Source organism: Ovis canadensis, chromosome 4 (assembly GCF_042477335.2).
Source record: "Ovis canadensis isolate MfBH-ARS-UI-01 breed Bighorn chromosome 4, ARS-UI_OviCan_v2, whole genome shotgun sequence".
NCBI classification, from domain to species: Eukaryota; Metazoa; Chordata; class Mammalia; order Artiodactyla; family Bovidae; genus Ovis; species Ovis canadensis.
The window spans coordinates 20,602,764-20,618,945 of NC_091248.1; the positions used below are offsets into that span (position 1 = coordinate 20,602,764).

A 16,182-nucleotide genomic window follows, 5' to 3' on the forward strand; every position below is an offset into this window, starting at 1 on the left:
GATTTATTTCTGAGAGTGTTTTGCCTATATTCTCCTCTAGGAGTTTTATAGTTTCTGATCTTACATTTAGATCTTTAATCCGTTTTGAGTTTATTTTTGTGTACGGTGTTAGAAAGTGATCTAGTTTCATTCTTTTACAAGTGGTTGACCAGTTTTCCCAGCACCACTTGTTAAAGAAAGCCACAGTCATCAAGACAGTATGGTACTGGCACAAAGACAGACACATAGATCAATGGAACAAAATAGAAAGCCCAGAGATAAATCCACACACATATGGACACCTTATCTTTGACAAAGGAGGCAAGAATATACAATGGAGTAAAGACAATCTCTTTAACAAATAGAAGCCCTTTAGAATGAATTTTAGTATGCATTCTCAGTCATTTTGATCATATCTAACTACTCGAGACCCCATGGACTGTAACCCACCAGGATCCTCTGTCCATGGGATTCTCTAGGAAAGAATACTGGAATAGGTTGCCATTTCATCCTCCAAGGGATCTTCCTGACCTAGAGATTGAACTCATGTCTCCTGTGGCTGCTGCATTGCAGGCAGATTCTTTACCACTGAACCACAGGGAAGACTTTTAGTATAAATAAGGCCTTAATGCATTAACAAAGAATAATTGCAGATCAACAAAGGAGAGAACAAAAAGTTGAAACGTTAATAAGTGAAACAGTTATGTATGTTTAAAAAAATAATATTATTAATATGTTTTTAGAACAGTTTTAGCTTCATAGCAAAACTGAGGGGGACAGAGAGGTTTCTAGTATACACTCTCCCCCAGCACACAAACATAGCCTGCCCCAAGGTCATTCACTACTGAGGGAGGGTGCATTTGTGGAAATGGATAAACTTACACAGACACATCATTATTACCCAGAATCTATAGTTTACAGTACTGTTAGCTGTTGATGCTGTGTATTCTAGGGGTTTGAACAAGTGAAAAATCGCATGAATACATCATTATGGTATTGTAGAGTATGTTCCCTGCTCCCAGACTCCTCTGTGCTCCACCGGTTCACCCTTCCCTTCCTCCAGCCCTAGGCAATCACTGATCATTTTACAATTCCCATGGTTTTACCTTTTCCAGAATGTCATACAGTTGGAATCATATAGAGTGTAGCCTTTCAAATTGACTACTGTCACTTAGTAATGGGCATTTAGGACTCCTTCCTGGCTTTCCATGGCTTGATTACTCCTTTATCATGGAGTAATATTCCATTGTCTAAATGGACTGCAGTTTATCTACCTACTAACCTACTTGAAGGACAGGCTGGTTGCTTCCAAGTTTTGGCAATTATGAATGACGCTGTTATAAAAATCCATGTACGGGTTTTTGTGTGGACATAAGTTTTTTACTCCTTTGGACAAATACCAAGTAATATGACTGTTGTATCATAGTAAGATAATGCTTAGTTCTGTGAGAAGCCACCAAACTGTCATACAGAGTGGCCGAACCATTTTGCTCTCCCAGCAGTGATGAATGAGAGTTCCTGTTGCTCCACATTCCTGCCAGCATTTGGTGTTCTCAGTGTCCCAGACTACGGTGAGTCTAACATATGTACAGTGGTACCTCACTGCAGCTTTCATTTGCATTTCCCTGGTGACATGATAGGGATCATCTTCTGATATGCATGTTTTCCACCTACATATCTTTGGTGGAATGCCTGTGAAGTCTTGGCCCATATTTTGATTGAATTGCTTTCTTATTGTTGAAGGTGAAGTCGCTCAGTCATGGCCGACTCTTTGCGACCCCATGGACTGTAGCCTACCAGGCTCCTCAGTCCATGGAATTTTCCAGGCAAGAGTACTGGAGTGGGTTGCCATTTCTTCCTTCAGGGGATCTTCCCAACCCAGGGATTGAACCCAGGTCTCCCGCATTGCAGGCAAACTCTTTACCATCTGAGCCACTGAGTTTCATGCATTGTTTGTATATTTGGATAATAGTCTTTTATCAGATTTGTCTATTGCAAGTATTTTCTCTCAATCTGTGTTTTATCTTTTCATTCTCTTGATATTGTCTTTCATAGAACAAAAGTCTGAAAGTTTAATGAAGTCCAGTTTGTCAGTTATTATTATCTTCATATCTTACAGTCATTATTGTACTCTAGGTCATGTAAGTTTTCTCCTGTGCTATTTTTTAGTTTATGTTTTGTTTGTTTTATATTTCGGTCTATGATCAATTTTGAGTGACTTTTTGTGAAGGGCATAAGGTCTGTGTCTAAATTTGTTTCTTTTGCATGTGGATGTAGCTTGTTTCATTTATTGAAGAAACAGTCTTTGCTCCACTGTGTGGCCTATGTTCATTTATCAGAAACCAGTTGACTGTATTTCTATAGGTCTGTTTCTGGATTCTTTATTCTGTTCCACTGATCTGTTCATGTCTATTCATCTTCTCTTTGGCCAAAACCACAGTGTCCTGATGACTGCAGCTTTATATTAAGTCTTAAAATCAGGTAGGATCAGTTCTCCAATTTTGACTTTCTCCTTCAATGTTGTGTTCAATTTCGGTGTCTTTTGACTCTCCATAGAAACGTTAGAATCATTTTTTCAAGATCCACAAAATAACTTGCTAGGATTTTTATTGAAACCGCATTGAATCTATAGATCAAGTTAGGAAGAACCAGTGCCTTGATGATGGTTATTGTGGAGTTGACAGTCTTCCCATCCGTGAACATGGCAATTGTTATATTTTTAATATAAAATAATTATATATTAGAACAAGTAAATGAGCAATTAGCAGATGTTTGTGATGAGACTTTTCTTTCAGAACAAAATCAATAGATGAAGTCAAGAAAAATATGTAACTAATTATAAACATTTTACATTTTCTGTAGTCTCACATATTCTCATTGTAACATTATTTATTATTTTTTCTACTTTTCTATAAGCTCAAATATTCTACATGGCATGAATTATATAATAATGCAAATTGCCACAACAGTTTACAAACAACTTAGAGACTTCAATTGCCTGAACTTCTAAATCACAAAATGAATGTAAGCTAGGGTTTTACAGTTTGAAACCTCAATTTTCTTATTATTTCATACACTTTTTTCTATATGAACGTCCTGGTTTTTCTACTAAATATTATCTGACAAGCACCATTTTATAGACATACTGACATGAACTGTAAATTATTTTCCTTCCAAAGTGAAGATGAGCTATGTATACACAACTGCCACTTTAGCAGCTCTATAAAATGTCCCTTCTGTCTTAACTGTTTTCCTGTCAAGAAAAAGATAAAAGGAGGACGTCAAACACAGATCATCCTTAAATACCTTAAGTGCTTATGGAGACTAAAAGTTTTATCCTCATCTTGAACAATGAGACTGCAATGTTTATTAGTAATTCACATTTATTATAGTAATTACAATTGGTAGTAGGAATAAAGAGAAGAAAGACTGTCCTGGGATGGTTTCTATATGGAGGTGGGTTGAAATGACAAAATGGGTCTCTAGTGCCATGAATAGTAAATAATATGATTTTATGGTGTCAGGGGTATTGTCTCAGATTGATGGTGTTGGGGTGGAAGTGGGTTAGGGTAAGATTAGGGTTTACTCCACTGCAGTAGGTGAAAACACAAGGACCCTCTGGTCTGCTGGCAGGCTGAACTCCTTGCAAGCTAAGTGATTTGCTTCCACTTAGCCTCAACTGGGCGAACCATTTAGGATCATAACTCAGCCAAATTACAAGTGTTTACAGGACATCCACAAAGAGTGTACATGGATGTCTATGGTCTGCATTGTTGAGTAGATTTGCTTTGAACTAGGGCTGAGATGTAGCTAGTTCAGTCGGAGAGGCTGTCATAGTTGCTTTATAATCATTATTTAACATTCTGACTGATCTCCAAGTCCATTCTAATTGATCAGAGTCTGTTCTACAGCAGTGTTAAATGTTTTGAACATTGCTAGGTTTATGCTGCATGCATGCGAAGTCATGTCTGACTCTGTGCAACCCTATGGACTGTATACCGTCAGGCTCCTCTGTCAATGGGATTCTCCAAGCAAAGGACACTGGAGTGGGTTGTCACACCCTTCTCCAGGGCATCTTCCAGATCCAGGATCAAACTCGGGTCTCTTATGTCTCCTGCATTGGCAGGTGGATACTTTACCATTAGCAACACCTGGGGAGCCTAGGTTTATACTGCAGGGAATTTGAATATCTACAGATGAGCTTTGAGGTGTTTGCCATTGGAAATTGTGGAACGTTGCTCACTACTTTGCATAATAAGGTAACAGGAAGCTAAAGAGGGGAAACAGAAGGAGAAAGAGGTGGGAAGCCAGCGATATGGTCTGAGCTTGGGATGCATATGGGATGAAGTGTCCACCCCCTCGAGTGGGCAGATGGCTAAATGACCATTTAAGTTAACTTTATTTCACTTAAATTCTCTCTCTCTCTCTTTTTTTTTAATTATCCAGTAGGCTCAAAGGAAATCTAAATGCTGTGAAGTACACAACAGTCCAAACACCCAGGTCTTCATCACCGGCCTTAAGGGCAGGAACGGCTCCCTCGGACCTCTTACTTTCATCTTCTACCTTCCCTCCAACGCCAATGAGAGAACCACCATTCTGGATGCTGGGTAGCTCACTGTTTTATTTATGGTTTTATCTCAGTCGTCTAAATTTCACTTACTGTAGCCTGTTTGAAATTTTACATACATGTACTGTTCAGTATTTTTTAATCCGATATCTTTCTCATGAGAAATGTGTTTTGCCATAGTGGCAAATGTAACCATGGTTCTTGAATTTTAGTCCTACACTCCCTGATGACCGGGAGGGATGGGATGAGGGGAGCAGGGTAGGCTGGGGAGGGAGGAGATGTAGGTATAATTATGGCTAATTTGTGTTGCTGTATGGCAAAAATCAACACAATACTGTAAAAATATTTTTTTAATTAAATTTTAAAAATGGAAAGAAATACAACATTCTTCATCCTGATTCTCCTGTTCTTAGACTTTTTTTTTCCCACTTGTTTGTTTCTTAACAATGTTGTCTTAGTTTGTGGTGCACACCTGCCAGAGATTCACTAAGGCGTGTGATTTGGAAGGAATGTGCTGGACTGTGTGATATACAAGTCTTTGACTTTACTCAAGCTCATCAAACTGTTTTTGGAATTGACTGTACCAGTTACACAGCACCGACAGTGGGTGTCAGCTCCTGTTGCTCTGTGCCTCTCCCCAACATTACAGGCTATGAAAGAGTCAATAGTGGTTTGATTGACACTTGTTTTAAGTGAAGATGAGTATATATTTGCGTATTCATTTGTCATTCATGCTCTCTCTTCCCAGAAATTGCTTTTTAAGTAGTTTGCTTATTTTCTCTTAGATTGATTTTCAGATTGCCACTGAATTGTAAGCGTTCCTCATATGTTTTTACATTGCCCTTTGTTGACTGTATATGTGGCAATATCAGTACCAAATTCTTGGTTTCACTTTTCATTCTTTGCTTTTTCTTTTTTTGTAAATAAATTTATTTATTTTAATTGGAAGCAAATTACATTTTTGTAGTGGTTTTGCCATACAGTGACATGCATCCACCATGGGTGTGCATGTGTTCCCCATCCTGAACCCCCCTCCCACTTCCCTCCCCTTCCCATCCCTCTGGGTCATCCCAGTGCTCCAGCCCTGAGCACCCTGTCTCATGCATCGAACCTGGATGGGTGATTCATTTCACATATGATACAGGGAGGCCTGACGTGCTGCGATTCATGGGGTCGCAAAGAGTTGGACACGACTGAGTGACTGAACTGAACTGAACTGATGATAATATACATGTTTCAATGACATTTTCTCAAATCATCCCACCCTTGCCTTCTCCCACAGAGTCCAAAAGACTGTTCTATACATCTGTGTCTCTTTTGCTGTCTCGCATATAGGGTCATCCGTACCATCTTTCTAAATTCCATATATATGCATTAGTATACTGTATTGGTGTTTTCCTTTCTGACTTACTTCACTCTGTATAATAAGCTCCAATTTCATCCGCCTCATTAGAACTGATTCAAATGTATTCTTTTTAATGGCTGAGTAATATTCCATTGTGTATATGTACCACAGCTTTCTTATCCATTTGTCTGCTGATGGACATCTAGGTTGTTTCCATGGCCTGGCTATTATAAACAGTGCTGCAATGAACATTGGGGTACACGTGTCTCTTTCAATTCTGGTTTCCTCAGTGTGTATGCCCAGCAGTGGGAATGCTGGGTCATAAGGCAGTTCTATTTCCATTTTTTAAGGAATCTCCACATTGTTCTCCATAGTGGCTGTACTAGTTTGCATTCTTACCAACAGTGTAAGAGGGTTCCCTTTTCTCCACACCCTCTCCAGCATTTATTGCTTGTAGACTTTTCGATAGCAGCCATTCTAACTGGCGTGAAATGGTACCTCATTGTGGTTTTGATTTGCATTTCTCTGATAATGAGTGATGTTGAGCAATTTTCATGTGTTAGCCATCTGTATGTCTTTTTTGGAGAACTGTTTATGTTTGTTTATTTGTTTAGCAGAAGCTCTTAATTTTAAAGTGGTTAATGTAGGAACAAATTTTTTTTTTCTAGTTTTTTATTTTAAAATCATTAGATTCACGGGAAGTTGTAAGTAGGTTGCACGGACCTTTCACACAGTTCTTCTGATGGTTGCATTTTATGTTACTATAGTGAAATATCAAAAGCAGGAACTAACATTGGTGCAATGTGTGTGTATCATCTGCCATTCTGTTGCGTGACTACGTTTAACACCATGGTCAAGAATCAGAACTGATCCATAACCACATGGATATTTTTCCTGCTCCCCTGTTAATGTCACGCAGTACCCACTTTTCTGCCACTAACCCTAACCTTGACAAGGTAACCACAAAAGCCCAAATGGGCCCTATTCAGTTTCTAATGATACTGAGTTGTTTTTTTAGATATTTCAGAGACAACACAACAAAAGCACAAGTCACATAGCTCATGAAGCATGAGCAAATAATAAGAATAATAATACTGGGATGATCATTTTTTGAATTACTGTTTGGGGTATATATGTTTGTATTTCTGCTTGGATACATACCTAAGCTCAGAATTTCTATATCACATAATATATGTATATTTAATTATGGAAGATTTTTATTTTTAAAAAATATTTTCTACTATATTGACACTATGTGGCCATGATAGCATTTGTAGGTTAATTGTATATCTAGCGTTCTTGCTATCCTCATGGATTTTTTCATAAGCAAATGTATTATCTGTATGCTATTTTATTTTTGTTGTCTCCTATCTTGATAGTGTTTATTTTATTTTATTGTCTTACTGCACTGAGTAACAATACTAGTTTGCAGTATAAAGTTAATGATTACTGTCCTTGCACTTTTTCTTCACTTATAATGCAAGTATTTATGGCTGGGTTTTCTTTTAAAACTCATTGGGTATGTATTAGTGTTAACTGTCATTCAAAATAAATACTTTCAAATTGTGTTTCTTTTCTGACTCTGAGTGTTTAAAACAGTTCTTAAAATTTTTGAACGTATGGACTTCTTATTTGTGTCTGTTATTGATTTCTACATAATTGTATTTTCATGAGAAAAAAAATTGTGTCTGAGTCAAAGCCTTGAAATGTGTTGAGGTGGCTGAAAAGGAATGAAACAAATCTATGGTTTGATTTGTTCATTAGGTCAAGGTGGTTATTAGAACTCAAATCTTCTATAGTCTTACGTATTTCTTATGTGCACTCAATCTATCAACCACAAATAGGGTAGGTTTGCTAAAATGTTCTATGAAGACTGTCCTTATTTTGTGTGTGTGTCTTACTGAAGGTCAGCCTACTTCTTACCCTATAATTCTAGTATAAATATTTTCAAATATACAGCAAGATTGAAAGCAGTTTACAGTGCAGTCCTATAAAACTGCTACCTAAATATTACAGTTAACATTGCACAGAAGCACTGGGATAGAAGAAGCACAAGCTGGAATCAAGATTGCTGGGGGAAATATCAATAACCTCAGATATGCAGATGACACCACCCTTAGGGCAGAAAGTGAAGAGGAACTAAAGAGCCTCTTGATGAAAGTGAAAGAGGAGAGTGAAAAAGTTGGCTTAAAGCTCAACATTCAGAAAACTAAGATTATGGCATCTGGTCCCATCACTTCATGGGAAATAGATGGGGAAACAGTGGAAACAGTGTCAGACTTTATTTTTGGGGGCTCCAGAATCGCTGCAGATGGTGATTGCAGCCATGAAATTAAAAGACACTTACTCCTTGGAAGGAAAGTTATGACCAACCTAGATAGCATATTCAAAAGCAGAGACATTACTTTGCCAACAAAGGTCTGTGTAGTCAAGGCTATGGTTTTTCCAGTGGTCATGTATGGATGTGAGAGTTGGACTGTGAAGAAAGCTGAGCACCAAAGAATTGATGCTTTTGAGGTGTGATGTTGGAAAAGACTCTTGAGAGTCCCTTGGACTGCAAGGAGATCCAACCAGTCCATCCTAAAGGAGATCAGTTCTGGGTGTTCATTGGAAGGACTGACATTGAAGCTGAAACTCCAATACTTTGGCCACCTGATGCGGAGAGCTGACTCATTTGAAAAGACCCTAATTCTGGTAGAGATGGGGCGCAGGAGGAGAAGGGGATGACAGAGGATGAGATGGCTGGATGGCATCATCGATTTAGTGCACATGGGTTTGGGTGAACTTCGGGAGTTGGTGATGGACAGGGAGGCCTGGTGTGCTGTGTTTCATGGGGTCGCAAAGAGTCGGACATGACTGAGCGACTGAACTGAACTGATGCTTGTTTTTTTCACATATATGTTCGTTTCTTTCTCCACTTTTCAATTCAGCTTATTCTTTTGACACATTTCAAAGTAAATTTCAGTACACTTTCGCTTCTGCTGCTAAATCACTTCAGTCATGTCTGACTCTGTGCGACCCTATGGACTGTAACCTACCAGGCTCATCTGCCCATGGGATTCTCCAGGCAAGAATACTTGAGTGGGTTGCCATGCTCTCCTCCAGGAGATCTTCCCAAAACGGGGATTGAACCCGAGTATCTTCTGTGTCCTGCATTGGCAGGCGGGATCTTCACCAATAGTGCCACTTGGGAAGCCCAATATTTCAGCGTGTATCGTGTATAACATTGAGAAGAATTCCATATGTACTTACTCTAAAAGAATTGAGATAAAATTTACTTGCATAAGTGTATCTTTGATAAGTTCCCATGACTGTGCACACCTGTGCAAATAAAACCTTTCTCAATATGTAGGACATGTCTCCTCCTGATAAATCCTTGCTTAACCTAGGCAAATTTTCCTCTGATTTTTTTTTTCTCTACCCCAGATTAGTTTTACCTGTTTTTGACATTTATATATGTAATAATACAGCATCTTTTATAAGACTTTTTTTCACATAGTATTGTGATTTCGAGATTTATCCATGTTGTTTTGTTTCTTCCTTTTTATTGCTGAATATGATTCCATCTTTTTTTTCTATATCTGTAGCACTGTTGTTTTATTGATTTTTCTATGGATGGTCACCTGGGTTGTTTCTCGTTTGGGGACATACGTATATACAAATTCACATCTGTGTATTTTATTATTCTTGATGAATTGTACCTTTTGAATAGAATGTTGAAACTTTGTCTCTAGAAGTGTTCTTTACCAAAAGACTATTTTCCATTTACTAATATAACAGCACCACTTTACTTATGGTTATTATATCTGGCAGTAATTCTCCACACCTAAACTTTGTTCTCTCTGGGTTTTGATCTCTCTTTGCATGAGAATCTGTCATTTATTAAAAATCTCTGATTATTTAATGTTTATTTTAATTTTTATATTTTTAAATATGTTTTTCATCTTTTTATTGTGCTATTTGTTTTTAGACTAGATCTCTGTTTTTTTGGATTGATTATATAATAATTTAATCAGTCTTTTTATAATCTTCATGAACAAGATAGGACCTACCTCTGAGTGCTTTGACTTAGATAATTTTTCAACTTTTCAATATTTTTGTTCAGTGTATTTGTTTTATCCTATTTTATTGAATCTTTAAATTGAACAGTAATATTAATTTTAGGTCTAAATAGTAAACTATGTTATTAAGTATTAAATTTGTTACTTATCCTGTTTCCTTGCTTATTTGACTTTTCAGCTTGCATTATTAATCTCTACTGAAAATATAGTCTGTAGAAGTTACTAAATTATTTATTAGTGGAAAAAGAAACTCACTTCTTTTCAGTAAAATATCACTATTTCTGTAATTGATTTTAGGTTTCACTGTGATTCTGGTGCAGAATCTGAAAAGTTCTCAATCATTACCTGAACTAATATTGCCTTCTTGTTTAATCCTTCTACAATCTTTTCTCTGAATTTTTATTAATAATCTATGCATGTTAACCTCTTTTTTATATTTAAAAATATTTTATGATTTTCTTTTCTCTGTGTTATACTCTGAATAAATTTTCATAATCCATACTCATGTTTCCAACTCTCACATCCATACATGACTACTGGAAAACTCATAGCTTTGACTAGACAGACCTTTTAGTGTAGAATTTATAGGCAATTTCTAGGCAACTCGTAGATTTTCTAGGCAATTGACTGGTTAATCATTTCAGTGGAAACAGTAGTTCAGAACCAAAGATTACCTTACCAGTATAAGACTCAGTGAAATTGTTGCATACATTGTGAAGTTTTAATTGCTATAGGCTGTGGGTTATATACAATAAAACTTGGTCTTTTTCAAGATATGGGGGCACTATCAGATTTCTGACCAGAAGTAAATCTTTTCTTAATATAGATCTTAATTTTCTCTCTTTTATTTGAAAGCCGAGCACCAAACAATTGATAATTTTGAACTGTGGTATTGGAGAAGACTCTTGAGAGTCCCTTGGACTGCAAGGAGATCCAACCAGTCAGTCCTAAAGGAAATGAGTCCTGAATATACACTGAAAGGACTGATGCCGAAGCTGAAACTCCAATACTTTGGCCACATGATGCAAAGAAATGAGTCTTTGGAAAAGACCTTGATGCTGGGAAAGACTGAAGGTAGGAGGAGAAGGAGACGACAGATGATGAGATGGTTGGAGGCATCACCAACTCGATGGACATGAATTTGAGCAAGCACTGGGAGTTGGCGATGGTCAGGGAATCCTGGCATGCTGCAGTCCATGGGGTCGCAAAGAGTTGGACACAACTGAGCGACTGAGTCCCTTGCAGTCTAAGGGACTCTCAAGAGTCTTCTCCAACACCACAGTTCAAAAGCATCAATTCTTCAGTGCTCAGCTTTCTTCACAGCCCAACTCTCACATCCATACATGATCACTGGAAAAACCATAGCTTTGACTAGATGGACCTTTCTTGGCAAAGTAATGTCTCTGCTTTTCAATATGTTGTCTAGTTTGGTCATAACTTTTCTTCCAAGGAGCAACTATCTTTTAATTTCATGGCTGCAGTCACCATCTGCAGTGACTTTGGAGCCCCCCAAAATAAAGTCAGCCACTGTTTCCACTGTTTCCCCATCTATTTGCCATGAAGTGACAGGACTGGATGCCATATCTTAGTTTTCTGAATGTTGAGTTTTAAGCTAAATTTTCACCCTCCTCTTTACTATCATCAAGAGGCTCTTTAGTTCTTCTTCACTTTCTGCTGTAAGGGTCGTGTCTTCTGCATGTCTGAGGTTATTGATATTTCTCCTGGCAATCTTGATTCCAGCTTGTACTTCATCCAGCCCAGCATTTCTCATGATGTAGTCTGCATGGAAGTTAAATAAGCAGGGTGACAATATACAGCCTTGACATACTCCTTTCCCTATTTGGAACCAGTCTGTTGTTCCAAGTCCAGTTCTAACTGTTGCTTCCTGACCTGCATACAGATTTCTCAGGAGACAGGACAGGTGGTCTGGTATTCCCATCTGTTTCAGAATTTTCCACAGTTGATTGTGATCCACACAGTCAAAGGCTTTGGCATAGTCAGTAAAGCAGAAATAGATGTTTTTCTGCAATGCTCTTGCTTTTTCCATGATCCAAGGTATATTGGCTATTTGATCTCTGGTTCCTCTGCCTTTTCTAAATCCAGCTTGAACATCTGGAAGTTCATGGTTCACGTACTGTTGAAGCCTGGCTTGGAGAATTTTGAGCATTACTTTGCTAGCGTGTGAGATGAGTGCAATTGTGTGGTAGTTTGAGCATTCTTTGGCATTGCCTTTCTTTGAGTGGAGTGAAAACTGACCTTTTCCAGTCCTGTGGTCACTGCTGAGTTTTTCAAATTTGCTGACATATTGAGTGCAGCACTTTCACAGCATCATCTTTCAGGATTTGAAATAATTCCACTGGAATTCCATCACCTCCACTAGCTTTGTTCATAGTGATGTTTCCTAAGGCCTACTTGACTTTGCATTCCAGGATTTCTGGCTCTAAGTTTGTGATCATGCCATTGTGGTTATGTGGGCCATGAAGATCTTTTTTATATAATTCTTCTGTGTATTCTTGCCACTTGTTCTTAATATCCTCTGCTTCTGTTAGGTCCCTACTATTTCTGTCCTTTATTGTCCTCATCTTTGCATGAAATATTCCCTTGGTATCTCTAATTAAATCTATACTTTAGCTGTAAACAACTATGTTTCCTGTTGTTCCCTTCTGGTTTTCAGTATTGTTTTTTATCCACACCTGAAGGTGTGATGTTCATATCTCACCCCTAAACTCAGATCACCATTTAGACTCTCAATTCTAGGTCTGCTCAAGCTTTCAGAACCTGTTTCTTCCAGAAGTACTTTTAAGAATATGACTATGAATTTCTTTGTGTTGCTAAAACTAAACTCTTCTACCCTTCCTAAAGAAGTTTTCAATAAATTTGGTTCTGTAGCTATGTTAATTTGTTTTGTGCCTATAATTCTTTTTATCAGTATGACAGATGGAGAGGACATTTGTAGAATTTCTAGGCAATTGAATGGTTAATCATTTCAGTGGAAACAGTAGTTCAGAACCAGAGATTACCTTACCAGTGTAAGATCTCAGAGAAATTGTTGCTTATATTATGAAGTTTTAATTGCTATAGGCTGTGGCTTATATACTATAACACTTTTTTTTCCCCAAGATACGGGGACACCATCATATTTCTGACCAGAAGCAAATCATTTCTTAATATAGATCTTAATTTTCTCTCTTTTATTTGAATTTGTGTCCTAATCAAAAATCTACCGCAAATTTTTTAAACGGTACATTTCCGCTCTCTTCTCTTCTATTGAAGTCAACTGCAATACTTTGGAAAACAGTTGTTCCTTAGGCCCTTATTTTCATTTATCTAACGGCTATTGCAGTTTATGATGATAGTCCACACATAGAAAACACAAGCAATGATTGTTGGACTGACTGAAACAGAGTTGAATCATATAAGTTATATTTTGGTTTACTGTGAACTTAAAGTCTTTACACAATTCAGTATAATCGTACTTCAAAGTCATTTTTTGAACATGAGCATATAAAATGGACAATTCTTATGCTAAATAATAATTAAGGAAAACAACTACTTTTAAGAATGAAAAAGTAATTCATTGTTAAATAGTTCATGTTTTAATGTTTAGATCTGCAAATAGTAAAGTGTTACATAAATGTTTGATTTTATTTAACTCAGATACTAATTTGGCCTTTTTGCCAAGCCTGTTTTTAATTGCTTTAGAATTTCCAAATGCCTGCCATCAAAGAGAAAATACAAGTAATCAGACCCTCTGTGAGCACAGCAGGTGCAGGAGACAGAAAGCAGAGGATGATGCCCGTCCACAAATTCCTCTCCTAGAAAGAGATTTCAGAGTTCAGCTTGGGATTGTGCAAACAGCATATGGATTTGCTTCGATGCTGAGGATCTAATCCAAGAGCTGATTTGCTTAACTGAGATCATGCATCTATTGTCTTAAAATACCCATCTAAAGAAAGTGCTAATTCTACAGACAATATAATCGATGTGAAAATGATTTTAAAACCAGTAAGTCATGATACAAATGCGAGTTATTATCATAACTATGATCTATAACGTTGTATTTGGCTGCAGATGTTTTTTCTTAATATTCAAATTTAAAACTCAACTACTGAAATTGAGTGCTTTAACCTTGTTATTGTTTCTGAGCAATGGACACACCCACAAATGTTTGGTTCAAGTTTTCATGGTAGTAAAATGATGATGGATAGCAATGATAGTTACTTTTTAATTGAAGTGTAAATAACATATATTAGTTTCCAGTGTACAGTGTTATGATTGAGTATTTGTATATATTGTAAAATGATCACAGTATGTCTAGTTAACATCTATCACCACACATACATAGTTGTAAAACTGTCTTTGGTTCAAATTTCATGCGAATAGAATGGTCACAGAGAGCAATAATAATTGTTTTTAATTGCAGAAAAAACACTGTCATTATTCTCTGCTCTGTCCTAAAAGCCAGGCTATGGGTTATATTGAAAATTAGCCCTTCCTTTGATTTGTTTTTGTGCTCCGATGTACAAACTGGGTTCTCCCCTCAGCTTTGACTTGAAGTAAGAGATTATGGGGAAACAATAAGACACATGGAGAAATGTTTGTGTATCAAAGATTTGTCAGTACACAGATTTGTGGGTAAACATAAATTTCTGTGTGACAAGACTTTATAACTGTAAAATATTAAAAGCAACTTTTCATCCAGTTTATATGGATTAAATAAAAGTTGATATATCCATATGGTAGAATATTATATGGGATTTCCCAGGTGGCACTAGTGGTAAAGAACCCACCTGTCAGTTCAGGAGATGAAAGAGATACAGGTCCCATCCCTTTGTCTGGAAGATCCCCTGGAGGAAGGCGTGGCAACCCACTCCAGAATGTTTATGAGGAATGTATGACATCATGTGTATATTTCAGTTCAGTTCAGTCGCTCAGTCGTGTCCGACTCTTTGCGACCCCATGATTCACAGCACGCCAGGCCTCCTTGTCCATCACCATCTCCCAGAGTTCACTCAGACTCACATCCATCGAGTCAGTGATGCCATCCAGCCATCTCATCCTCTGTTGTCCCCTTCTCCTCCTGCCCCTAATCCCTCCCAGCATCAGAGTCTTTTCCAATGAGTCAACTCTTCGCATGAGGTGGCCGAAGTATTGGAGCTTCAGCTTCAGCATCAGTCCTTCCAGAGAACACCCAGGACTCATTTCCTTTAGGATGGACTGGTTGGATGTCTTTGCAGCCCAAGGGACTCTCAAGAGTCTTCTCCAACACCACAGTTCAAAAGCATCAATTCTTCGGCACTCAGCTTTCTTCACAGTCGAACTCTCACATCCATACATGACCACTGGAAAAACCATAGCCTTGACTAGGCAGACTTTTGTTGGCAAAGTAATGTCTCTGCTTTTGAATATGCTATCTAGGTTGGTCATAACTTTTCTTCCAAGGAGTAAGCGTCTTTTAATTTCATGGCTGCAATCACCATCTACAGAGATTTTGGAGCCCCCTAAAATAAAGTCTGACACTGTTTCCACTGTTTCCCCATCTATTTCCCAAGAAGTGATGGGCCCAGATGCCATGATCTTCGTTTTCTGAATGTTGAGCTTTAAGCCAACTTTTTCACCCTCCTCTTTCACTTTCATCAAGAGGCTTCTGAGTTCCTCTTCACTTTCTGCCCTAAGGGTGGTGTCATCTGCATATCTGAGGTTATTGATATTTCTCCTGGCAATCTTGATTCCAGCTGTGCTTCTTCCAGTCCAGCGTTTCTCATGATGTACTCTGCATAGAAGTTAAGTAAGCAGGGTGACAATATACAGTCTTGAGGTACTCCTTTTCCTATTTGGAACCAGTCTATATACATGATGTAATTTTCCGTGAAAAAGCAGTAGTCAGGGTCAGTCACACATTAGGATTTAAATGTTGTGTAAAATGTGGCAGAAATAGTGGATGGAATACATTCAATGACTTTTCTATCTTGCCTATAATATTGTGCAGTTTGTGGGACCCTTGTTCCCCATCCAGGTACTGAACCCTGGGCCATGGCAGTGAAAGCTCAGAGTCCTAATCACTGGACTGCCAGGGAATTCCCTATCTTGCCTAAATTTCGAACAATAAGCACATTCGTTGTTGTTGTTGTTGTCAGGACAAAGAAATAAAATATTACTTAAACATGTAAAGCCTTTTCACTAAGACACTCATTGGCCAACTACAACCAAACCCAGCCAGCAACCTGAAT

The 16,182-nt window shown here is 37.8% G+C and overlaps 1 long non-coding RNA gene across 1 annotated transcript in view; it reads left to right on the forward strand.

Annotated features, from left to right (window-relative positions):
* The window catches only part of LOC138439092 (uncharacterized), a 55,827-nt gene extending 48,368 nt beyond the window's left edge, over nt 1-7,459 (forward strand). Inside the window, exon 4 of the long non-coding RNA XR_011256567.1 lies at nt 4,426-7,459. This is a non-coding gene — a long non-coding RNA (uncharacterized lncRNA). The remainder of the gene's footprint in view (nt 1-4,425) is intronic.
* The last annotated feature ends 8,723 nt before the right edge of the window (nt 7,460-16,182 follow it).